The following is a 27479-nucleotide window of genomic DNA, read 5'->3' on the forward strand; positions in this document are numbered from 1 at the left end:
GGTTTAGGCAACAACAACAACAACAACAAAAATGAAATTTAGGGAAAAAGATAAAATATTTTATATTAATTCCTGGAGTTTGAATAATAAAACGGAAGACCTTGAATATAAAGTGGATTAGCAAAGGGAATAACAAAGTTGCTTGTAAGCGAGACGAGACGAGACGAGACAGACGAGACGTGGTTTAATGAGTAATCAAAGTGGAGGACAGGAAGTGAAGGCCACAAGATGGAGGAGTGATAGTATGGAGGGGTGTGGCAATCTGGGTAAATTACAATATGGTGTCGAGAGTAAGGAATGACATTAAGGAGGGCAGACAATGTGGAGGATTCTGTGTAATTGAGAGTCAAAATTGTAAAAATAGTAAGATTGTTATTTTATGTCGTAGGATGCAGGATGCATATATATATATATATATATGGCTTATGGTAGGAGGGATGAGCAGGAGAGAGGAGTTTAAGAAAAAATCAGAAAAAGGTTGACTTAAATTTCCCGGGGACCAATTGGGTCCGGCAATGGCCAAAGAGAAGAACTGAGGAGGATTTTCTAGATTTAAACAAGGATTGCTGTTTAAGTCAATTTGTATAAAAGTCCACGAAGGGGAGCGCAGTGTTAGATCCTTTTTATTGTTGTTGGTGTTGTTGTTGTTGGTGTTTTTGGTAGGTGTCGATTTTTGAAATGTGCACCCATTGGTCGGACAGCTGCCAGACCACACCCACATCTGTCGCTTGACCCCACCCACCATAGCACTGAGAGAAAATGATATGGCCGCCATCTTGGTTTTCTGTTTGGCCTAACACATTAGTCCTGTCGGCCTTTGCTGATTATACACTGGCCGGGTTTGTTGCAATTTCCATTGGCTTTGTTTGGGTCGAGTGTTGTTCACGATGAGCAACCCCGAAAAATTGAATCCTTGTCGAACAATAGTAAGGTTTAATCAAGCCCGTCAGGATGCATGGTACGTCAGAACACACGGTAATTAAATGTTCCGTTATGTAATAACACTTACTTTACGCAAATTACTAAAAAAAAGTGTTACATAATTTTTGAATGGGCCCATATTAGGCTTGAGCAATCCGTGACCGCTAGCTTTATAACCGTGGGGAGGATGACATGGATAGGAGGTGGCGAGTTAATTATTTAATAGCACATTAAATGTGCATTTCCCAATCGGCCGTAACCAGATTTTGTCACAGGTTGTGACCACAGTGCAGTCATTCGTGTTAAATAATGATCCTGATAGTGTGCAGAAGGTGGTGGAGGTAGGGGAACATCTGGGGACAAGTGACCATAACATAGTGTGTACAACTGTTTTGTTGAGATGTGGAGTTTGAGGTGGTAGTACATGTCTGTTCAATTTCAGAAAAGAAAACTTTGAAGGTACGAGAAGAGCATTAGGTGCTCCAGATTGGAAAAGGCTAACGATCCGGCAGTTCGGATGAGAGGTGGGCAAACTTCAAGTTCAAGGAGCAAGTGTGTCGGGTGCAGAGTAGATATCATTATGTGTGTGGGGTACAGGGTAGTTATTAAAATGTAAGGCCTTTGCATGGACTTGTGCTGGCATGAGATAGACCTTTTTCACCTGTATCAAGGACTTGGTGTTTAGGTTAAGTTGTCCTGTTACTGTATGCCATTAGAAGGCAGTGTTGTTAGTGGTCGAGATTATCAAGGTCATGGACATTAAGCGATCTGTCCTGACTGTCCGAACAGGCAAGGGGCCAGGCAAGGTAACACAGGATAGCCAAGAGGTATGCACCCGTTGTGCTGTCCAGCCTGGATTTAAATCTCGGCCCAGCTACAGTATAAACAACTGTCATCCCGCTGTTTCACAGGCAGGGCCGAACATCAACACGTGTGCCGTCCCTCGGACAGACCCTAAACCGGGTGTTCCATCTGCTAGCATTAGTTGGTGGATGCTAAAGATTGCACGACGTTCTTTGCGAAGAGTAGGTGAGTTATCGCCGGCACCATGAGCCAAATTCCGGCTGAGGATTTCGAACACAAGGCTGGCGGTTTATGGGAGTATGTTATTGTGGTTATCTTTAAACAACTGCACTAATGAAAGATTACATTGCTAACAGTATCGAGACCAAACTCTGCCAAACTCAAGCAACGGTACCCGCCCGATGGGCGGGGCTTCAATTGTGAGGCCCAAATGAAAAGGCAAAATATCAGAAATTGATATTTTAAACTTTTTTTTTCTTTTTTTTTTTAGTTTTAAACTTTTTTTAATTTGAACTATTTATATAAACATCCGTTAAATCATATCACACGCAAATCATCAAAATCTAAACAGTGTTTGTGGAATTTCAATAAAAGCCACATCACTGTTCATATCGGTCAATATTATTCCATAGTGTTTGGAAAAACTGGAAAATTGGGAAAAAATTGGAAAAACAATATAGCCTATTTTTTTTTTTTTTGCATACTGAATCGAGGCTCGTGAAAGAGCTAACATTTATTTCACAAACTAATCAACCAGACAAACAAAATATATAAAAAGAGGGAGCAGAAGACAAGATGGGGAGAGAAGGGGAAGCACACAAACATAACATTTGAGAGCCGGGAAATGTGTGGGAGGGAGAGGGCTTGGGGGGAGAAGGCGTGGGAAGGGGGTGGGGGGGGGGGGGGGTGGGAGAGGTATAAAACACAAGGACACCAAGGACTTCCAGGACAGAAGTTGGTATTTCAAGAAAGTGGATTTGGGGTGAAATTAGCGGGGGTAGAAAAGATCAAGGTTTTGGATGGGGGAAGATAAGAGATGGTGGTGAACAGCTGTTTTAAAGGCCTGGAAGATGGAGTGGGATTGAAGAGAGTGAAGGAGTTTGTTCCAGAGGCGGGAGAAAAGAGGAATGAAGGACTGATGTTGAGCAGAGAGTCTCTATTTTGGCAGTTTAACCATAAGAGGGATGCAGGCAGATCTTGTGTGACCTGTAGGAATATTTGGGGGACAGAGCCCAGAGAGAGCTGGGGGGGGGGGGGGGCAAGGCCAGAGAGGAGTCGGTAGAAGACGGAAAGACCACCAACCTGCCTGCGGTGAGTGAGTGAAAGGCCTTTGGAGTTAGCTTCATCGCGGGAGATTCCAATGATTCTGAACGCTTTGGTTTCAACAGCGTGAAAACGAGCTACACCTAGAGGGGAGAGCCCAGAGGGGAGAGCAGTATTCCATTGAGCTGCAGATGAAAGCCTTGTATGTGGTGAGGAGCTCAGGTGTGCCAAGGAAGGACTTCGCACGACGGAGGATGCCCAGTCGGCGACTGGCTTTGGAGGCCAGATTTGAAATGTGGTTTTCCCAGGAAAGATCATGGCAGATAGTGAGACCCAAAAGCTTGAGTGACAGAACTTCTTGGAGAGGATTATTCAGAAAGTGGATGGGAGGGTTGTCCAGTCGGTCTTTTCGAAGAGACATCGTAAGAGTGTGAGATTTGTCAGGATTGAAAGACATGTTCCACTTGTTTGCCCAGACTGTGATTTTGTCCAGGTCTGCAGAGAGTGAGGAGGCTGCAGACTGCCGATCTGAGGGATGAGGAATGGAGCGACAGAGAGTAGAGTCATCAGCAAAGAGATAGAGAGGACTTTCAAGAGAGTCAGAGAGATCATTGATAAAAACCACCTTTAGAGGCCATTTTTCCCCACAAAGCAGGGGTTGGCCTTTTTCAGGAACCGTGGTTGTTGTTGTTTTTTGGTCCCCTTTTTTGAAGCAATGTTTACGGCCGGATGCCCTTCCTGACGCCAACCCTGTTTGCCGCCTTTAACGACAAACAGGGAATTACCAGTAAACTGGTACTCAATTAGCCGACCTTGGAAGGATGACAGGCTGAGTCAATCCCCCTGGCGTTAATTCAGCGATCGACCTGGATTCGAACCCAGGATCCTAGGATCCTAAGCTGGCACCCTAGCCGCTAGCCCAACACCAGGGCTAGAGAGAGATCATTGATGAAGATCAGAAAAAGCACAGGGCCCAGAACACTGCCTTGGGGAACTCCAGCCTGAACAGGAAGAGGAGATGAGAGAAACCCGTTCAGGGCCACACGTTGACTATGACGAGAGAGGAAGTCCGCCAGCCATGCGTGGAGATTTCCATGGATACCAAAGGAGGAGAGTTTGGTGAGCAGAGCGGGGTGCCAGACCGTATCGGAGGCACGTGATATGTCAAGGGAGACAGATCTAATTTCCTTTTTGGCATTGAGGACCTCCATCCATTGTTGAGAAAGCAGAAGCAGCATGTCCAGAGTAGAGTGACCAGGTCTGAAACCAAATTGATGATCAGAGATCAAGCCATTGGAGAAGAGGAAAGATTTCATATCTGAAGCAATGATGGATTCCATGACTTTGCTGATAATTGGGAGAAGGCTGATTGGTCTGTAGTTGCTAGGATCTGTTTTTTGCACCTTTTTTGTGCAGAGCGGTGATGTTGGCTGATTTCCTAGCAGATGGCAGATGACCTTGAGCAAAAGAGAGGGTGAAGAGAACAGAGAGAAGGAGTGAAAGAGCGGAAGAACAGATTTTAGGACCCGTGGGCTGATGCCGTCAAGTCCAGTTGCAGAATCAGAGTCGAGGGTTGACAGAAACTTTTCCACCTTGTCAGGAGGAAAGGACACAGAGTCCAGGAGCAGCTGGGTACGACTGGGTACGGTGGGTACAGAGAGGGATGGGTTTGGGACACAAGATTTAGAGGCAAACACAGAGTTGAGGCATTCAGCTTTTTCACATGCGGAGTCAGCCGTGTAGCCGTTTGAGGTGAGGGAGGGGATGGAGGGGGAACAAACACCAGAAACAGATTTGACCAGACGCCACCAGGATTTGGAAGAGGGAGACAGATAAGAGAGTTCGGTCTTGAGAACGGAGAGATATTGTTTCCTGGCTCTCCTGAGGGTGGACACACACTTGTTTTGGGCTTTGTGAAAGGAAATGAGATTTCCTTCCGTTGGATTTGCTTTCCAGGAGACGAAAGCAAGTTGTTTCTGGGCAACAGCCTCACCACAAGATTCCATGTACCATGGACGGGAGGAAGGGTATGACAACTGAAGACGAGATGGGATAAATCTGTGCATGAGAGAGAGAAATTTACTTTGGAAGAATTCCCAGGATGAGCTGATGTCAGAGGCGGTAGAGATGGGAGACCAGTCCAGATGATTGATGGCTGCTTGAAGACCGTGCCAGTTGGCCTGAGTGAAATGCCAGACTCATCCACGCTGAGGAAGCTCTCTGAGAATGGTCAGAGAGATGTCCACTTTAGCAAGCACATGATCAGATGAGCCGATTGGAGCAGAAGAAGAGCAGCAGACATTTTCAGGGAAGTTAGTCATAACCAAGTCCAGAAGAGAAGATGCTCCGTTGACTGAGATCCGGGTCGGGAAATTGACAGATTGTGTCAGTCCCAGTGAGTCGCAAAAGTCCTTTGCTGAAGAGCCATGGCTGGTGAGAGAGGTACCCACACCCAGCCAACTGGCATGGTGACAATTGAAATCACCACATATGAGGAAGAGAGAGTTGGGATGGGCAGATAGAAGTTGGTCCATATTATCAGACAGCGAGATGTAGATGGAGTCATCACTGTTTGGTGGACGGTACAACACACATGAACAAAAGGTGGGAGCGAAGGGGAAGCCGTAGCCAAAGGTTTTCCTGGGGGTGAGGTGGAGACAGGGCAGTGCAGGGCAAGTGAGGAAGAGAGTTTTTTTTATAAAGATAGCAACCCCACCTCCAGGACGAGGCTCAGGTCTATCATACCGGAGGAGGGAGTAACCTGGGAGAGATACCAAGGAATCAGAGACATCATGAAGGAGGAAAGTTTCTGTTAAGCAGATCACGTCTGGTTTGTCAGAAGCAACCTGTATGGAGAGATCAGTCAAGTTTGAGCGAAGGCCCCGGATGTTTGAGGTCCATACCGTTAATGAAGAGGAAGGGGGAGCATCGGATACAGAACAGGGGGGGGGGGGGTAGGGTAAGATGTGGAAGAGGAGGAAGAGGTTGGGAGAGCTGTTGAAGGTGTGTCAGAGATTTCAGAATAGCTTGGAGAAAGGGAAGAATGGGGCAGACAAAAGGTTTTGATGGTGATTGGGTGAGGCACAGTGAGGTGTTATTTGAGGAGGGGGAAGAGCGAGGCAGAAGGTTGGGGGAGATGAAGGTGAAAGTTGGAAGGGGGAAGAAGCGTGGAGGACGCTTTGAGGAGGAGGGGTCAGAGGGGAGTCCAGGAGGGGAGGAGTGAGGGAGAGTCTCGGAGGGGAGGGGTGTGGGGGGAGTTTAGGAGGGAAGGGGCAAGGGGGGAGATTTGAAAGGGATGGGTGATGGGGAAGATTTGGAGGGGAGTGGCAAGGGGGAAGGTTTGGAGGGGAGGGGTGATGGGGAAGTTTTGGAAGCAGAGGGGTGATGGGGAAGTTTTGGAGGGAAGGGGTGATGGGGAAGATTTGGAGGGGAGGGGCAAGGGGGAAGATTTGAAAGGGATGGGTGATGGGGAAGATTTGGAGGGGAGGGGCAAGGGGGGATATTTGAAAGAGATGGGTGATGGGGAAGATTTGGAGGGGAGGGGCAAGGGGGTAGATTTGGAGGGGAGGGGTGATGGGGAAGTTTTGGAGGGGAGGGGTGATGGGGACGTTTTGGAGGGAGGGGGTGATGGGGAAGATTTGGAGGGGAGGGGCAAGGGGGAAGATTTGAAAGGGATGGGTGATGGGGAAGATTTGGAGGGGAGGGGCAAGAGGGAATATTTGAAAGAGATGGGTGATGGAGAAGATTTGGAGGGGAGGGGCAAGGGGGTAGATTTGGAGGGGAGGGGTGATGGGGAAGTTTTGGAGGGGAGTGGTGATGGGGAAGTTTTGGAGGGAAGTGGTGATGGGGAAGATTTGGAGGGGAGGGGTGAGATTGGATTTTGAAAAGTGTACGATTAATGGGAAACGAACATTTATTGCAAAATGAGTTTCTTGAGACCTTCGAGTCAAAAATACTTTTGAGGACGCTGAAGGAGGGGTGGAGTGCAGGAGAGTTTCGGGAATGTAGAAAAAAGGAACTGTAAGAGATGGAATTTTTTTTTGGAATGAAGAGATTTGTTGAGCAAGTCGAAAGCATCCTTTTATAGAAGAAGAAGAAAAAGGTGTTATAATATACGACAGAATACAGTTCTTCAGGGGAAAGATTAAACATTTTTAACAACGTGATCACGTGATCACGAACAACGTGGTCGAAGAACGAACGAACAAATAAGAACAACGAATAAACGAATAAGAGCAGAGAAGGAAATATTATTATTATTTTTTTTTTTTGAGTTGAGATTTTAAACAAGGAAGTATGGGGTGAAAGACTGGGACAAAAAACAGAGAACGGAAGTAATTGCAGCGCAATCGACGAACCGCTGAGAGAAAAACAAAGTTTCAAGGTCGGACACGGAAGCCTACTAGGCCTCAGAATACGCGACACGAATTAACCCACAATTTTGTATACAGGTATGAAAAATTAACACCGATAATCCTACTAAAGACACACTATAAGTACACACACCGAAAGATAGATACAGTTTCGACAAAAACACAATAGTGAAAAAATTCCTTAACTTCGAAAGCGTGAGCGCATGGACAGCTTCGAAAGAACGTGACCTCCAATCTTGCGCATGCGTAAAAATTCCAGGGGTTCCCAGGATTACCCACCCAAAATATCATTGTGATCGGTTCAGCCGTTTTTGCGGTAACTGGGAACGGATGGACGGACAGACATTTGGTGAATTATAGTAAGATAAATTTAAATTTTTTTTTGCTATCGCCCTAAAGTTTTAAGGTGAGTCTTTAAATATAGAGTTTTATGACGCACGGTCACCTGACTGCATTCTGTTCAATGTCCTGTATTTCCATCACTACTTTGAGCTGGGGGATAGGCCAGAGGAATGCGTATTTGCCTTTGAGCTGTCCAGCCTTGTTTTGAATCTTGACCAGCTAGAAACTGTCATCCTGGTGTTTCAGGTACGGGGTATCGATGTGTGAACTGTCCATGTGAAGGATGTCAGGCCGGAGGACCCGTCGACTAGCACTCGGGAAATTGGTAGACGTTGAACATTCGCGAACAAGTATGCGAGTTACTACCCTAGCCAAATTACAAATACCTGCCACCGTTAGTCAAATGTCAGGCCCGGCCAGCCAGGCCCACAACGACTCGGTGTGCAGAACTGTTCCCCTCGGCTGATGCTACAAGGCGGGAATGGCTGATGCCACAAGGCGGGAATGATTGGGGAACTTAAAAAGAAGATGATTCTCATCACCCGTCCCTTTATCTGCTCATGTAATCATGTGATTGTACAAGAAAGGGCAAGTACAAATAGAAAAATTTGCATCGACATGCGAACATAAGATGGAACAGAAGAGAACAGAAGAGGCTCTGCTGCGGAATGCGCTCTCTCGATGTGTCAGTTAATCATATAGTTATTTGTAGATAGCTGCACAGACGTCGAACAAACAAGTACAAAGGATCATAAACATTTCTTACGGGAGACATTGTAAATGACAGGGCAATTACCTGCCCACTCCACCTACCACCTGCGCAGGTCACCAACCCGAGCCTCAGCACGAGCTGACCTTTGTGTTGGCGTCATAATTGAGTATTTGGCCTTTGAGAATATCTTTAGCAATTGTAATCTCTACTCTGTTGTTTGATGAGATGTAGGCCTAACCCTAAATAATGTGTATAAGTAGTATCAGGAATGTTTTTAACCCCAGACTTTGGAGTGGGGAATTGGGGAGACAGGCGGGGCGGTGTATGCCAACTCGTGCTTGGAGGAATCCGTTTTCCAAAGAACAAAGATATTTTTTTACATCAGGAAATTGTGATATGGCTATCACGATTTATCAGAGGCTCATGGGAAATGGCTGCTTGCATCGTGAAGAACAAGGTACCGGCAAAGCATGGCAATGTCAAACAATGATAGCCAGGGACACAGGGTAGAGCGGAGATGTTTCCTTCGTAGTTTCTTTCTTGTATCTCTCTTCTGTTCTGTCTTTCCTTTGTCTGCCTCAGTAGTTTGTCACTTGGGAACCCCAATGTTGTTCTTCCTTTATTATGGCAGGCAGACAGTGGTTCTGGCTGTAACGGACGCCTCGCCATCTTCCTCTGGATTTCAGTTGCCCGCAAACACCTGAATGCAAGGCCTGTCTTTCAAACCCAGCAAATTTGTACCACTCACTTTCTCTCTCTCTCTCTCTGTTTGGCTTTCTTTGTTTGCTTGTCTATCTCACTTGCACCTGCCTTCAAACTGACCTGCAGCTGTGATCTTTGTGTGCTTTTCAAAGACACGAAGCACCTTCTTTGTACCTGGCACTTCTAATAGCTTTTGCACTGAGGGGAGGCTTGCCCAGGCCTGTGCGCGATTAGATACGGTGGTAACCATAGGCCCCATGAACTGTGGGGATGTCGTTAGGCTTCAGACAACCTGGGAACCTGCGGCCAAGGGGAAAACCCACTGCGGCATTCCCTCCAAATGTTGTGCGTGTAAATCCCCAACTTGACCTGTTGTAAGTGACTTGAAAATGGCAAAACGGGAAGTCGTGCAAGTCTGTGCCTTGTATTTGACACGTGAAAGTTTCTGTTTATACCGTACGTCACATTTATAAACGAAAGCTGTCGAACCACACTTGGGGATAATCAGATGAGTCTGCTTTTGTGTCTGTAGATCATAATTTTATAATATCTGTGTTGGATAGCTCATCCAGGTACTGAGAAACTCACAAAACAAAAACACAAATTCTCAAAAGAACCGATTTTTTTTATTTTTATTAATTTTTTTGCAAAGAATTTGATGATTTTGGAAAAATAACTTTCCTTTCGTGACATTGGATAAAGTATTCACAAGTTAGTACTTTCTATGGTATTGCTTTGCTTATTTTGATGATTATTTATTATGATGAACACCGCTAGGTGCAGAAGCTGAGTTCTTGATCTTTAACCTCATACTTTAGGGAGTGGACCTTTGGGAGAGATCGATGGCTCCCCAAGGCACCAACCCTTTGACCAGGCCTGCCACCTGCCACCAAGGCACCAACCCTTTGACCTGCCAAAGTTACCTGCTCAGTAACTTTGGAGTCATGCATTGAAGCCTTAGATATACATAACGGTATGAGACGTCGTGGTAACGACTGTAATCAAGTTGTCCTGGGACTGCAATGATGAAGAAAGGCCTTGCTTTCGTGCTTTTTCTTTTATTTCATCTCTTGCTCTTTATTTCTCACTTTGTTTATCTATCTGTCTACGAGAAGTGAATTATTCCTCTCTCTCTCTCTCTCTCTCTCTCTCTCTCTCTCTCTCTCTCTCTCTCTCTCTCTCTCTCTGTCTCTGTCTCTCTCTCTGTCTCTCAACTCTGCCATGGCCCTGACTTCATCAAGGCAGGGGTAGACCATCTTAGATGTGGGGGATCCGAGATCGATCGGCGTATCTCCGTGCTGTGGGCTTGTTCAGAGAACTGTCCAGGGCTAAACAACAACAACAACAACAACAACTGGAACGGCACTCGGAAGAGAGCATACCTCCGCCAGGCTGAACAGTTTATGTTTTGTATCCCACTGATTGGCCGGACCTGGATTCGGACCTGAACCAAAATATAATCGGCTTGTTCTTGTCACTTTAACAGCTCGTCCACCAAGTTTAGTCATAACTCGTCCATAACCTTTTAAAATATCATGTTATAGTTTGTGTGTTTGTACAATCGAGCGATCTTCAGAATCATTGGAATCTCCCGTGATGAAGCTATCTCTGAGGGCCTTTCACTCACTCACCGCAGACAGGTAGGTGGTCTTTCTGTCTTCTACCGACTCCTCTCCGGCCTTGCTCCCCCAGCTCTCTCTGTGCTTTGTCCCCCAAATATTCCTACAGGTCGCACAAGATCTGCCAGCAACCCTCTGATGGTTAAACTGCCGAAATCTCGGCTCTCTGCTCACCTTCACTCTTTCATTCCTCTTTTCTCCCGCCTCTGGAACAAACTCCCACACTCCCTTCAATCCCACTCCTCCCTGCAGGTCTTTAAAACAGCTGTTCACCACCATCTCTTATCTTTCCCCATCCAAAACCTTGATCTTTTGTACCCCCACTAATTCACCCCAGATCCACCTTGTTTGAAATTCCAACTTCTTTCCTGGAAGTCCTGGCAGTGTCCATATGTTTTATACCTCTCCCACCCGCCTTTCCCATGCCTCCCCCCCCAAAGCCCTCTCCCTCCCACAGATCTCTCGATGTCCCTGCTCTCAGATGTTGTGTTTGTGTTCCTCCCCCTCTCGCCCCATCTTGTCTACCGCTCCCCATGTTATATGTTTTATGTGTCGGTTTGTCTTTCTGTGTGATTAGTGTTAGCTCCTTCACGAGCTTCGATCTTGTATACAAAAAAATAATAATAAAAAAATTCGCTTTTCACCCGATCTCTCAATGGTGAAGAATCACTGAGAAATTAAATAATTATCATATCCAAATCCATATTCAGATCTTCACCAAAATCGAATACATTAGTCCTTGTCACAAACACAACCTGCCCACCAAGTTTCGTCCAAATCCGTCCACAAATTTTTGAGATACCCCGCTATGTATCGTTTTTGGCCCTGTCCCCCAATGGTGAAGAATCACTTGAAAAATTCTAGTAGCCGGATCGGAATCCGGATTTTCACCAAAATCTAATCATTTCATCCTTGTCACATACGCTACATCTCTGCCAAATGTCGGCCGAATCCGTCCACAACTTTTTGAGCTATCTTGTTCACAAACAAACAAACAGACAGACAGACAGGGGTGAAAACATAACCTCCATCCACCTTCGGTGCTGGATGTAACAACTTTTTATAAGGAGAGATCCAAAGTTCAGCTTCCCATTTGGAATTCTATTCAATTTGTAGGAAATAAAGATCAGTTTCAGCTTAAAATGTTTTCTTTAAAGCTACAATTGATGCCAAAAGAGTACAGTCGTTGTAAGATGACTTGTTTGTGTACTTGTCGAGGCTCATGGAAGAGCTAGAGCAGACCGGAAAGGAACACCGTGGAAGCAGACCACCACTGCTGAATCCTGCGGCCCCGCATCCCAATTCAGCCTGATGGCCCAAACCCCACAGCCAAGAGGTCCATCCGCAGACAATAAACGGTGCTCACACTGAAAGATAAGGTGGAAACAACTTGGAAAATGGGAGTGCTTTGGAATAGGGTAATTTTGGGGAAGAAGAGATCATGAGTATGGACAGGGATGAACTGAGGCAGTGTTGACCATCTGTCTCCAAGTCCTGGAGTGAGGAATTGGGCTGAACAAACCGGGGATGTTGGTTCCACAGGTGAGAGAAAAGAGGAACAAATGAGTGACGGTGAGTAGTGAGCCTGGTCACCTCTACTCATTTGTGTCGAGGTGACATTTGTATGAATATGATAGGCTATGGTTCAGTGCAGGTAACTGAATTTGGAATAGCCCGTTTTACTTCCCAAAGACTCGTCGGAATGCGAACACAGTTCACTCAAGGAAGTTGTTCATTCAGGGAACAAAGCAGCTGATAAGTGGAAAATTTCTTTATCATTCTCCTTACGCTTTATCATCATCATTATTTTGAAAAATCCAAACAGCTAAATGACTATCCATCTTCATAAAAGGTTTTTATGCAGTTATAGAGAACTAGCAGAAGTACCCGGCGTTGCCGGGCGGGGGAGGGGGGGGGAAGGGAATGGAGGGGAGAGGGGGGAGGAGGGAGGGAAGGGGATGGGAGGGGGAAGGAGGGGAGGGGGGAGGCAGGAGAGGAAGGGGGTTCATATATATATACTGGTTTGTGAATGTGGCGTTCATCACGTTTCTGAGTCAAGTGTGTTGTCGATCAGGAAGAAGAAGAAGCCGTACTACCAACTTCGTACACTTCTGGAATTGTTTGATTTATTTGTATTCAGATGTCTGGTGATTGTTTTGTATTTATTTATGCGAATGTGTACTTGTATATAACTGTCATTCATTTAAAAAGGCTTCGGCACTATCGAGCGATTGTTATTATTTTATTTTATTTATTTTATTATTTTTTAATATTTTTTTCCCCTTTTTTTTTGCCTGAAATACCCCCAGGCACTCACTGATGAACCTCTGAAAGTTTGACGAACATCTGTTCAGCCAACTCTGAGAAAAATGGTGACACAGACACAGACAGACAGAAATCTCTCTTATATAGTAGAAGATGTTCATAACCTTGGAATAAAAAATGTCTGTCCGTCCATCCATCCATACGGGATAAACCTAATTTTTCTCAGCAAGCACATGTCCGATTGAGACGAAACTTTCAGGGTAGGAGCGACACCCATGTTGAATGTTTTTCTGATAATTGTGACATCATATGTCAGGTGGTATGACAGCCCCCTTGGATTAAACGCAATGTTATGAAATCAAGTCGAGACCTCTTTTCCAGATATGAGGCTTTATTGAAATCTATCTCCACATACCCTATACCACAGAATAAAAAGATACTGTTCGAACTACAGAGAAAGAACGTAATAGCATTTCCCACTAATCTATAAGCAAGCGAATAACCATTTAACATTCCTCTTCATACCTTTTCAAGTGTCTGCTCACAGAATACAGAAACGAAACCAACAACTCTCCTCCTTCCTGAACAGCATTTCTTTATATCCACTTCTCAATGCCATCCCACAACCGGATCTTCTTCTTCATATTTCATCACATGCAAATAATTTAAAAACTATTTCCCAAAAACCGCTGAATGGAAAAATTTGAAACCTGGCACATTGTCAAGTACTCGCAATGGGCAATAAAAGCATGATAATGATGACGTCAGGGAAGTGGTAAACCAGCCATACATGTTTTAATCGAATGCCTTATCCTAAAAATCTGAAATTGCATGCACATGCTCTATGACCCATTTGTATTGGAATATTAAATTTATGACATCATAGGTCACATGGTTTGGCAGCCCTATTGGATTTAACCTAAAACCTTTAAAAACATCTTCTCCCAAACCACCGAAGCGATCGACTTGAAACTTTACGTGTGTCATTGACTAGGCATGGCGATTAAAATTGATCACGAAAACATCATTAGTCACATGATGTGGCAGCCATTTTGCATTGAAGGAAAATATTAAATAATTATATCCCATAAACCGCTTATCCTATCGATGCTAAACTTTACAAATGTCATCTAACACCATTGCTGCTTCGGCAGCCATCTTGGATAGAAAAACTAACCTTATCCATTCCTTAAAACCTTATCCAACACAAAACTTCACAAACGTGATCCCCTACCCATACATATGCAGTGTGTACATTTTTGATGTCATATGTCATGTGGTTTGGCAGCTATATTAGCTTGAAAGGCGATTTTTTTTTAACCCTTCTCCGAAACGACTTCACTGATCGATGTGAAACCTGTCATGTCTGTTAAAAATGTGATACTTGAGAACAGCTGAAGGGATTTAAATCAAACTTGTTTGATTCATCTACCCATTGATTCATCTACTATTCAACGAGGGCATCTACCCGTTGTCACAGGCAGGGACTACGCGGTGGCATATTGGTGACACAGTCAAATTGCTCTAGTTCAAAAGAATCAGGTGCACCAGCTCAGGTGCAAATGATTAGAACATCGTTAGAGAGGATCTTGGAGGAACCTGTCTTATTTAAACCTCAGACATTTAGTTTGGTTTGCTCTTTGTTGTTGAAGTGTGCGGCGTCATCATGCCTAGATCAAAAGAGCTCTCTGAGGCCTTCAGAAAGAAGGTTATAGATGCCTACGAGTCTGGGAAGGGATTTAAAAAGATCTCCAAACAATTTGAAATCAATCATTCGACTGTCCGGAAGATCATCTACAAGTGGAGAAGATTCCAAACAACTGCCAACTTGTTCAGGCCAGGCCGCCCCAGCAAGTTCAGCCCGAGAGCAGACCGCAAGATGCTGAAAGAAGTCTCCAAGAACCCCAGAATGTCATCACGGGACCTTCAGCTAGCTCTTGCCACTGTTGATGTCAAAGTGCACGAGTCTACCATTAGAAAGAGGCTGCACAAATTTGATCTACATGGGAGGTGTGCCAGGAGGAAACCTTTGCTGTCCAGAAAGAACATCAGGGCAAGACTAAAGTTTGCCAATGAACACCGAGGCAAAGACCAGCACTTCTGGAACAATGTGCTCTGGACAGATGAGTCAAAGGTAGAGATATTTGGCCACAGTACCAGAAGACATGTTTGGCAAAAACCAAAGACAGCATTTGACCACAAGAACCTGATACCAACTGTAAAGCATGGTAGTGGAAATATTATGGTTTGGGGCAGCTTTGCTGCATCAGGGCAGCATCCCGCTGCATCCCGCTGCATCTTTGCTGCATCCCGCGATGAAGCTAATTCCGAGGGCCTTTCACTTACTCGCCGCAAGCAGGTTGGTGGTCTTTCTGTATTGTACCGACTCCTCTCTGGCCTTGCACCCCCAGCTCTCTCTGTGCTCTGTCCCCCAAATATTCCTACAGGTCGCACAAGATCTGTCAGCAACCCTCTTATGGTTAAACTGCCAAAATCAAGACTCTCTGCTCACCTTCACTCTTTTATTCCTCTTTTCTCCCACCTCTGGAACAAACTACCTCACTCTCTTCAATCTCACTCCTCCCTCCAGGTCTTTAAAACAGCTGTTCACCACCATCTCTTATCTTCCCCCATCCAAAACCTTGATCTTTTCTACCCCCGCTAATTTCACCCCAGATCCACTTTTTTTTTTGAAATACCAACTTCTTTCCTGGAAGTCCTTGCAGTGTCCTTGTGTTTTATACTTCTCCCACCCCCCCCCCCCTTCCCACGCCTCCTCCCCCAAGCCCCCACCCTCCCACAGATCCCCCGATGTCCCTGCTCTCAAATGTTGTGTTTGTGTGCTTCCCCCTTCTCTCCCCATCTTGTCTATCGCTCCCCTTATTATATGTTTTGTGTCTCTGTTTGATTTTTGTGTGATAAATGTTAGCTCTTTCACGAGCCTCGACCTTGTATACAAAAAAAAAGAAAAAGCTGCAGGGTAGCAGCATGGAGTGGGAGTGCAACTGTGCTGCTGATGCAATGCCCTCTATAGGTTAGAGTGGAAATTTGTAATTTATTCAGGGTGCTGGTGATAACTTGCCTATTCTTCACGAAGGACACTGTGGGCACTTTAACGTCCACCCGAGGGACGGCACACGCATTGATGAATCACTCCGCTTGCAAAACACCGGAATGACAGTTTCTAGCTGGGCTGAGATTCAAACCCAGACTCAACAGGTTGGAGTGTGTGTGGCAATGTTTACTGATTAGCAAAATGACGGTCAGGGTCAGGGGTTTGACCCGGGGAAGCGTATAAACGAACCTATCCAGGAATCCGAGTTTATATCTTGGAACCTTAGGATTAATAAATAACATCCTTCACACCTGCAGTGAAGTCATTACCATTGGAATAATATTGTCTTAAATTTCAGGATACATCCTATTTCTTCCCAATAGATACCGAACCATACATGCTCCTCATTTAATCATCACCGGAGACGTTTGGATGTGTCTGCCAGAGTTCCGGGATGCAGCGCAGGGATGTTTGGAGAAATCTGATCATGAATGTCATCAGAAGTCGGACTCGTCTTGACGGAACACGATAACTAGGTACCTATAGATAATGTGAAGGTGAAAGCTATTTTAAACATGGAATCTCCACTTCCATCCATATGTTGTCCATCAGAACTTCAAGCAATCTTTGAAGCGTACTGTTCCTACCAGGACGTTCTAATATCAAACTTTTTGCCGTTTGGAAACTTTTTCGCTGTGATTGTTGGGGTGTGCTTCAGGAGGTGTTTGTCAATATTCTTCTTTTCTGGGTCCTACGTCTGGATTTTTTTGTGGTACCTGCAGCCATTCACCAACGTCTTGTCTTTTCCCCCTCCTTGTACCTGATGGATTCCCCCATTACGTCTGGACCTTATCTGCGTGGCTCTGGAGCCGAGGCAGTAAATTTCGCTGCGCCTCCTCCGTGTTTGTTTGGGGAGCAGCACGCTTGTACTGAAGCTATCATATTCAATGTCGGCTTGTTCTGAGGCTTGCGGACCCTCTGGCGATGAAGACAGTTGAAGTTGAAGTCATTCTGCATGCCAAGTCTCTCATTGCTCTGCAACGTTTCATCCATCAAGTTGGAATTCTGCGATAACACTGCTCACTCTTTGCAAAGTATTTGGATGAAAGGTTTCCCTTGTTTTTTTTTTGTTTTTTTCCAGGCTCTAAGGTTCGTGGAGGAGTCGCAATACAAATCGTGAACACACACGTGCAGACAAGTACATCGGGCAACACTGCACTTCACTTGAGACACACACACAACAGCTGGGTTTGGGGAAGTGATGTAACTTCACTCTGGGTTCCGGTGACGCATCTTTATGATGTTGTTTTTCTCCCCGCACTCAGCAGGGAAATTAAGGAGAAATTTCCTCCTGCCCATGGACGCTAACCCATGGAGTTTGGCCATGCCTTATCTTTTAAAATGACAAACTCTGAGTCTCGGAGGACAGCGGATCGATTCTGACCATGGCCGAGCCGTTTTTAAGTCTTTGGTTTGCGCTCGGCCAGAGATCGGAATGAAACCGCCGATGGCCGACCTCTCCAGACTCGAGAGTTTTTATTCTGTGTCTCTCTGTCTTTGCCCGTCTCTGGATTGTTCCACAGTTATAGATGTAAATTTGAAAAGTTTATGCAGGAAGAAAGACACCACAGGGGATTACCATGCACCACCACCCAAAAGGCGGTGCATTGACCATGTGGTTTTTTTCCCCAAGTGCCTGAATGCCTGAATTAAGAGAATGCCTGAATATGGAGGAGATGGTGTTGCCTTTGCAGCTATTGGGGAATGAATGGTGTGTGTGTGTGTGTGTGTGTGTGTGTGTGTGTGTGTGTGTGTGTGTGTGTGTGTGTGTGTGTGTGTGTGTGAAGATGTTCTTTAAAAGTTTCTTGCACCATGTGACCTTGGCCACGTTTCACTTTTGGAAGTATTCCGTTGTTTTAATCATAAACTGGTTTCGCAACTTGCTTCTCGAAGGAAAAAAATCTTTTGTTACTCAATAACCATTAATCCTGCAGCTAGAAAGACACTCCCTTGCAGTAGTTGTGTAATAGTCTATCAGCCTAGGTGTGTTCCAGGTTATCAGGTCAGAGGTTTGTTGTAGTTCATTCTCGCATGTTCTGATTTACCCTGAAGCTTATAATTTAAATTAAATTAACAAATCATCAGTTAGTGTTTGTTGGTATGCAGCACAAGGCTGCTGTGTAGCATCATTGGCTGAAGGTGTGGCAGTGCTGTTGATGCAGTGCCCCCTGCTGGTTTGTGCCCTCCCCCACCTCCCAAGGAGGGGGTTCAAAAAATGAATGTCTCCCTTCCATTAAACGCCCTCTGCCGATTTATTCATGTCCAGCAAAGAATCATCACTACCGAGCAATTAATACTTTGGTAATACAACAACATTGGTGGGGTTATGTTCCTGGAGAGTCCACGGATAGTAAATCCATGGAGGGTGAAGCAAAGGGCCGATGGGAAAAAGGGGGTTACTGACCCCTGCTGCAGACATGGGGGATTATTAGCCACAGCACAAAATATATTTGCCCTACCTTCCACTCTTTCTAAAGGTCTAAACAGGTATGTTCCAATAGTAGTTACAGGTCCAAATGGTCTAAGTCTCAGGGGTCTAGAGGGTTTAAGGAGTCTAAAGTGGTCTAATGCGTCTAAATAGAGTGTAATGGGTCTAAAGGTCTAAAAGGTTTTGGGGTCGAGGGTCTAAGACTCTAAGTGTGTAAAAGTCCCCAGGAGTCTAAGGGGTCAAAAGGGTCAAAAGGCTCAATGGATCTACACAGTCTAATGTGTATAAAAGGGTCTAAAGGGTCTAAAAACGTCTAAGATCGTCTTAAAGTTTTTAAATGGTCTATCGGTCCTCTTGTGTTTTATACTTCTCCCACCCCCCCCCCCCCCCTTCCCACGCCTCCTGCCCCCAAGCCCTCTCCCTCCCACACTTCTCCCTGCTCTCAAATGTTGTGGTTGTGTGCTTCCCCTTCTCTCCCCATCTTGTCTTCCGCTCCCTCTTTTTGTATATTTTGTTTGTCTGGTTGATTTGTTTGTGAAATAAATGTTAGCTCTTTCACGAGCCTCGATTCAGTATACAAAAAAAAAAAAAAGAAGAGTTTAAAGGGCATGCTCCAACAGTAGTTACAAGTCTTAAAGGTCAAATGGGTCTATAGGGTTTAAGGAGCCTAAAGGTGTATAAAGGGTCAATGGGTCAAAGCAGCCTCAGGTTGGAAAGGTCTAAAAGTCAAAAAGGCTCTAAGGGGGTTTAAAGTGTCTTTAAAAGTCAAAAGTGGTCTAAAAAGTATATTCCAACATTATATAATTTATAGACGCCATGGTCCAATAATACGTAATTAGTAGATGAACTCCTGGTGCAACTCACATTCAAACAGTATGTAATTCATCGACGTACTTATGTGGGTCGACCAAGACTTCAGCTCGACGAGGGTTCGCCGCCCACCCATGTTTTTCGGTTATAGATACAGTTTATGTACAGATATGAAGTGAATCAGATGAAAATTGATGATTTATGTGACCTTTGACCTATTGACCTAAAGTAGGCTTCTATCTTGTGACTACCTCGACCAGGTGGTGAAGTTTCGTGAAGATCAGAGTAAAAATGTGATCTGTAGTTGATTGACATAGAGACAGACAGACAGACAGAACAACAGACCAGACAAACCAATATACCTGTGAATCTTTGATTCAGCAGTGAAAACATGACCTCCGTGTACCTTCGGTGGTGGCTGTGACAATACCCTTCATGCGCCATGCAGTTACTTTAGGTCATGGTTTAAATGTCAATGGAAGATGTATTTGTACTGCAGACAAGTGAGCGATAAATATGCTTCAAGCTTTGGTGAAAATTTGATGACAATAGCCTAAATGGTTAAAAAAAGTTACGGTCCGGACAGACACACAGACAGACAGACATACAGACACACAGACATACAGACAGACAGACGCACAGAAGTGATTACAATACCCCGTTTCCTGCCAGGCAACGTGATCGCTTCGCTGATATTAAGAATATGAAGAGAATGGGGGGGGGGGGGGAGGAGGGGAGGGTGGAGAGAAGCGGGGGAGGGTGGGCCAGAGGGTGGAGAGGGAGAGGGGGTGGGAGGGTTAAAGGGACGATGTGGGGAGGGGGATTGGAGAGAGAGGAGGAGTGGAGTGGAGAGGGGAGGTGTGAAGGGAAGGGAGGAGAGTGGAGAAGGGAGGGAAGGGGAGGGAAAGGGAGGGCATGGGAGGGAAGGGGAGGGAATGGGAGGGAAGGGGAGGGCAAGGGAGGGAATGGGAGGGCATGGGAGGGAATGGGAGGGAATGGGAGGGAAGGGTAGAGAAAGGGAGGGAAGGGGAGGGAAAGGGAGGGAAAGGGAGGGAAAGGGGAGGGAATGGGAGGGAAGGGAAGGGGAGGGAAGGGGAGGGAAGGGGAGGGAATGGGCGGGAAAGGGAGGGAAGGGGAGGGAATGGGAGGGAATGGGAGGGATGGGGAGGGAATGGGAGGGAAAGGGAGGGAAGTGGAGAGGTGAGGCAATGCCTATATGAACAGCACAGGAACATTTAAGCATTGCACAATGTAAAGTTACTTGACATGGTAAATCAATCAAAAGTGAACAGATTTTCACACAATTTGTTTTCATAGAGCCTTTATCTATCTTAGCGACTACCAGAAATGAAAACATCAATTGTATCGGAGTTAGAATGAGGGTGTGAGCTCGTTGAAAGCAAAAACACCTTTTCATCTAAGGAAATCCGAAACACGAGGTTCGATTCGACATTGCTTTTTTTTGTAGGTATATTCTTTGTAGATATATTAATATGACCATAGTTAATAGAATGAAAGTAATTAAATAATTAGCGGTTCACCAGAGGACCTGGGTTCGATTCCTGGTCTGGGCGTGTAATTTCCCCACATATGTCAATGAAATAATGAAAGTGGATCACACAAAAATGTGAAACAATGGATCTCATCGAATAAAAAATTGCGTGAAAATGAATGAATGAATGATCGTTTTAAGGCCATTTTCCCCGCTAGAGTGGGGGTTAGCCAAATAAAATTATAAATAAATAAAAAATAATTAATTAATAATAATAATTAATAATAATTAATAAAAAATTGCGTAAATTAAAAAAAAGGAGCACTGTCTACTGTATCACCATGGCTTGCAAAACCAGCCTGTAGAGCACACTCCCATTAATTATCTTCAAAAATGGGGTGTTAACATTTACTCAAACATCTTGTTTTCATTCGTGCACTCCCTTTGAGTTTGCAAAGTACGCCTGCAAAGGTTGGGGCCACGAGGCTTCATAGTTTTGGAGTTATGGAAGAGACACACACATTCTCTTTTATTATTATTATAGATGATGGGAATACCTATTATATTCACACTGATTAGACGTGACGTATTATACATATTATATATACAAATATCAAAAACGGAAAACACGTCTGTCCGTGAAGCCTCAGAATATGTCTCTTGATAAATGTATGGTACTGTTTGAATGTCAGTTGCACCCTCACTACACGTACCACTATTAATTATATACTGTTGCAGTTTTGGAAGGCCCTGGGGAGTTACATCCAACATATAAAGGAACCCTGGAGTTTAGATACATCCGTAGTATTGTGCTTTATTTATTATTTATTTATTTTTGGTAAATTAGGCCGAGGCTCGTGTAAGAGCTAACACAGAACATATAATAATGTGAGCGGGAGACAAGAGGGGGAGAGAGAGGGAACCACAACAACAGTAGGGAACAGGAACATCAGGAAATCTGTGGAAGGGAGAGGGCTGGGCAGGGTACATGGGACAAACAAATGAACACTACGAGGACTTTCAGGAAATAAAACGGAATTTGAAAAAGGTGGATTTGGGGTGGATTAACGGGGGTAGAAAAGATCAAGGTTTCTGATGGGGGGGGGGGGGGCGATAAGAGAACAGCTGTTTTGAAGACCTGGAGGGAAGAGTGGGATTGAAGAGAGTGTGGGAGTTTGTTCCAGAGGCAGAAAAAAGAGGAATGAAAGTGAAGGTGAGCAGAGAGTCTTGATTTTGGCAGTTTAACCATAAGAGGGTTACTGGCAGATCTTGTGCGACCTGTAGGAATATTTGGGGGACAGAGCACAGACAGTGCAGGGGGAGCTAGGCCGGAGAGGAGACTGTAGAAGACAGAAAGACCACCAACCTGCCTGCGGTGAGAGAGTAAAAGGCCCTCGGAGTTAGCTTCATCGTGGGAGATTCCAATGATTCTGAAAGCTTTGGTTTCTACAGCGTGAAGCCGAGCTAGGTGTGAGGCAGGAGCACCAGCCCAGAGGGGAGAGCAGTATTCCATTGAGCTGCGGATGAAAGCTTTGTATGTGGTGAGGATCTCAGGTGTGCCAAGGAAGGACTTCGCACGACGGAAGATGCCCAGTCGGCAACTGAATTTGGAGGCCAGATTGGAAATGTGGTTTTCCCAGGAAAGATCATGGCAGATCGTGAGACCCAAAAGCTTGAGTGACAGAACTTCTTGGAGAGGATTATTCAGAAAGTAGATGGGAGGGTTTTTCCAGACGATCTTTTCGGATAGACATCGTAAGAGTGTGAGATTTGTCAGGATTGAAAGACATGTTCCACTTGTTTGACCAGTCTGTGATTTTGTCCAGGTCTGCAGAGAGTGAGGAGGCTGCAGACTGCCGATCTGAGGTATGAGGAATGGAGAGGCAGAGAGTGGAGTTATCAGCAAAGAGATAGAGAGGATTTTCCAGAGAGTCAGAGAGATCATTGATGAAGACCAGAAAAAGCACAGGGCCCAGAACACTGCCTTGGGGAACTCCAGCCAGAACAGGAAGGGGAGATGAGAGAAAACCATTCAGGGCCACACGTTGACTATGATAGGAGAGGAGGTCCACGAGTCGTGAGTGGAGATTTCCGTGGATACCAGAAGAGGAGAGTTTGGTGACCAGAGCACAGTGCTTTGAGACCTGGGAGGGCTCCGTTCCACCTTCTGAAACTCACCTATGGAGGTAACAACCAACAACAACTCACGCTTGTCCAGGTTGAAATAGAAAGGACGTTATATTTTTTATATGCCATAACTTAACAGCTATAAACGGTCATCCTGGTGTTTCACAGGCAGAGCGAGGCAGCAATGTGTGACATCATCGGAAGGAACTATTGTGAAATTGGTGATGATCTTGACATCAACACAGTTCTTGACCACACGCATCAGAGTTTACCATTGTAAGTGGAAAGGCAGTCGACAACACGTGTCAAATGGTGTGCCAACCTAAAAAAAATGGCGGCTATTGACATGGCATCGAACAAATGATGGCCACCAGCATGGCTTCAAGCAAAGCCAGAGCTGCTTTCATAGTTCATATTCAGGACTATCCGCAATTGTTTTAACAAGTGGATGGATAGCTGGCAGTCTTCTTGCCTTTGCGGTGCCTTGTTGAGCCTCACAGATCCATGACGTCATCACATTTATTTGACTATTCTGACATGGTGCCAGCGGAAGTTGCAGACATTATACATCACCCAGTATCTTTTGAAATGACAAAGACAGTTTGTGCTATTAGTGTTCTCCACTACTTGAGGCTAGTTATTTGATAACTCACGATTTATTCATTTGAAAAATGAATTCGAGCAGCTGCGTTGCATCACGGGTACACCAAGTGTCCGGACAAGAATGTCTGGGATCCACAAAGTAAAAATCAACTTCCTCGAGCTCAGAACATGCAGCATATTGAATGAAACAAGGAGCTGAAAGTCTCTGCCCCTCTTGAAAAATCGGGTACGCAAGCCAAGTTACCGAGATGCTGCCATGGCAACAAAATTCAGCCAATCACGTCACGAGGAATAGATGTGTGCAATTTGAAAACGAAATGTCGAAAGGTTATTGAAATATCTGTACACAAAAGGACATGGACGGACGATCGGTCAGTCGGACGGAGCTCGTTTTAATAACCGACCTTGTCAGAGGGCCTGCGGACAAACATGAAACTAAGTGAGGTATTTCATCCTATGATTGATGGGAATGTACGAGTACATGAAGGGGATGTTTTTATGACATGTAGTCATGTTTCCGTACACATATTGTCCCCAAAAAGCCACATGGACATCCGAAAGCATTCTTTTCAGACCACATTGCCAATTCAGGCCCCATAATCCGGAAATCTTTTTGACAGTATGACGTTCGTAAGCTGACTACTCCCAGCCAGACGTGCTTACTCTTGCAGAGCCAATGGTGGTGAGGTTTGCAAGGCTCGATGGAGAAAGGGTAACGAAGGAAGAAGAAGAAGAAGAAAAACTTGATGGTCAATGACGATATTGAATACCTGGTGGACTGTGCTTCTTTTCTCTTTGTACCAAATACTTCTCTTGGTACCTAAACTTGTGTCAGGCCTAGAAACATGCACTGTCTCTTTTATTTCATTTTGCTTCCGGGAATTGCACATCTTCTTCATTGCATAACTTGTTTTTTCATGTTTGTTTTGGTTCAGGTGTTCAGGGGACGTGACCAATTACAGGGTGCACTCAATGGACCACACCAAAGAAGGTGGAAACCGCACCCCAAGTCACGGAGCCAGTTGTGGCCTGGATTCTGAGTAGTTGGAGTAAATACGTGATGCTAACCCGAACAGCAGCAATGCAGTCGAAACGGTTTCATTGGCTCGGGTCACAGTCCTGGACAGGTTGCCACTCCGACACAGGAAGTCACGGCAGGAATTTGGAATTCGTATCAGGATGCCGGAGATTGCTCACCTACTCTTCGTGAAGGACACACCGGGATGACAATTTGTAGCTGGGTGGGGATTCAAATCCAAGCGAGACAACTCAGAAGCCAATTTGTGTACCTCTCGCCAACCCATCAGTCCATGTTGGTAATCTATATGTATATATAAACGTGAGTTGTCTGTGTGTGTGTCCGCGTTTTATTCAGAGTTGGCTGAACGGATGTTCGTCAAACTTTCAGAGGTTCATCAGTGAGTGCCTGGGAGTGTTTTAGGCAAAAAAAAAAAAAAAATTGAAAACAAAAAGTTCGTTTTTTTGGAGTTAAAAAAAAAAATCGCTCGATAGTGCCGAAGCCTTTTTAAATGAATGACAGTTATATACAAGTACACATTCGCATAAATAAATACAAAACAATCACCAGACATTTGAATACAAATAAATCAAACAATTCCGGAAGTGTACGAAGTTGGTAGTATGGCTTCTTCTTCTACCTGTTAGGCATCACACTTAACGCAGAAATGGGATGAACGCCACATTCACCAGCATATATTTAACGAAAAAGTGCTGAACCCCCTTCCTCTCCTGCCTTCCCCCCTCCCCCCCATTCCCCCCTCGCCCCCATTCCCCCATCCCCCCCATTCACCTCGCCCCCCTCTCATTTCCTCCCCCCCCCCCCCCCCATTTCCTCCCCCTTCCCCCCTTTCCCTTTTCCCTTCCCTCTCTCCTCCCCCGCCCAGCAACGCCGGGTACTTCTGCTCGTATAAATATAAATACTCCATTTAGAATTTATCTATTTTACTCTGATTACCAGTAACCCATCCTTAACAGAGCATTACACAAAAACAACAGTTCGCTACCTCTGAATTCTGAAATCAGGACAGAAGTCAGTAGACAGTTAATTGAAAAGGAAATGAAGAATTAAAAAGTAATTCGAAATAAAAATTTAAAACTAGAAATATTAAATAAAATTAAATAAGTATTAAGAATTAAAAAGGGAATTACAATAAAGGGATTTAAAAGAAAATGCAAGATAGAAAAAAAAACAATGGCAAACTAACAATGGAAATGGAAATAAGGGAAGGTTTTCCTGCCGTCATTCCACGTCGGATGAAACATTATGATTTTATGTGACGTAGACCTTTGACCCTTTGACGTCAAAAACAACAATCTTCCAGATTTTGACTACCTCTATCGGTTGCCTTAAGTTTTGTGAACTTCGGTTTAGAATTGTGACCTGCAGACGACTGACAGACAAACAAACGTAACATACTCGGAAAATGAATATACTGTCCGAGCGAATCTTCGATTTAGCAAATAACAACTAGAAAGAGCAATCAGAGATTGCAGACCCTCGCCAGGACGTGTTTTCAGTGGTTTTTAAGGCTTTTGTGTTAAAACAAATATGGCGGCCGAACCACGTCACCTATGACGTCAACATTTTTTTTCTCCACCAATTTATCCGTCGATGATGCTCAAGAAATTTCATCTTGATCAGATGAAGTTTTGTACTTGTTGAATTATGACGTCATAATGGAGGATCCTATGACATCAGCATTAACATATTTTATTCCCTCCCCATGGAGAGTTCTTTACAATGACCCACGTCTCAATTTTTCCAATGCAGCGCTTTTTCGAAAAGTGACGATTTTTCAGATGAAAATAGATGATTTTAGAAGTTTCAGCTTGAGTTGACTTTTGACCTTTTGACCTCAAACATAGTTGGTTTCCCAAATGAGTGAGGAGCTATGCAAATGCTGTTAAATTTTAAAGTCAATTGGATGAAAAAATTATGATTTTGGAAGTTTGACCTTGAGTTGACCTTTGACCTCAAAAATAGTTGGTTTCCCAATTCAGTGAGGAAATATGCAAATGCTGTTCTATTTTCAAGTCAATCGGATTAAAATTGATGGGTTTTCAGATGAAAAGTGATGATTTTGGAAGTTTGACATCCAGATGACCTTTGGTGAAGTTTGGTGAAGTTTCGTGACGATCGGTTTAGAATTGTGACCTGAAGGCGAGTGACAAACAAACAAACAAACAAACAAACAGACAGACAGACAGAGCAACCGACCAATATACTTGAAAAATCTTCGATTTTGCAAGTATCAGACAGACAGACAGACCTACAGACAAAAAGACAGACACTGTTTTGCATGGTGGTTTTCCAACTTTGTGAAGGTAGGGATACAACATTCCTAGATGGGGGGGGGGGGGGGGGGGATCTCTGTGTCGCTCGTTGGAGATAAATTGGCTGTCTCCGTGTTGCGGGCTTGTTCAAGAGATCTATCCGGGGCTATACAACAACAACAACAACAACAACAACAATAGCTTTTCATTTTCCTTTGTGAACTTTGACGCCAATAAGTCACCAAATCAATTCCTACATCCTTATATTATCATGAAGAACATGTCAGTGATGGTTCACATATAGTAAGTGTTAACTGTTTCATCGTCATCATCATTGATTTAGTAAGGCAGCCGTCACACTCAGACATGTGAACTAGCAGAACACACCCGTCACACACCGATAAACCTCCTTATAAACAGTAGGGAGAAGGAAATCCTGGCCCTCGACAACAACGCACAAACCAACACAGGGAGAAAACGTGACACAAATGGTAAAACAGGATCAATTATCTTCAAACTTGGACGGAACGCACATCGAAGGTAAAAATCAACTTGTGGTTAAATTGGATGTTTGATTTAAAATGTTATCGTGAAACCTGGAGACTTTGG

General features: G+C 44.6%; 1 protein-coding gene across 3 annotated transcripts in view; it reads left to right on the forward strand.

Annotated features, from left to right (window-relative positions):
• The window catches only part of LOC137420986 (semaphorin-4C), a 276482-nt gene that overhangs the window by 57701 nt on the left and 191302 nt on the right, over positions 1-27479 (forward strand). The window contains exon 2 of one of the 3 annotated variants that reach the window (XM_078772086.1): positions 16440-16592. The exons of the other annotated variants lie outside the window; for them this stretch is intronic. The gene's annotated coding sequence lies outside the window, so the exon portion shown is untranslated. The remainder of the gene's footprint in view (positions 1-16439; positions 16593-27479) is intronic. 3 annotated transcript variants of the gene reach the window in all.

This window comes from Myxine glutinosa, chromosome 2, assembly GCF_964187855.1.
Source record: "Myxine glutinosa chromosome 2, kmMyxGlut1.1, whole genome shotgun sequence".
Taxonomy (NCBI): domain Eukaryota; kingdom Metazoa; phylum Chordata; class Myxini; order Myxiniformes; family Myxinidae; genus Myxine; species Myxine glutinosa.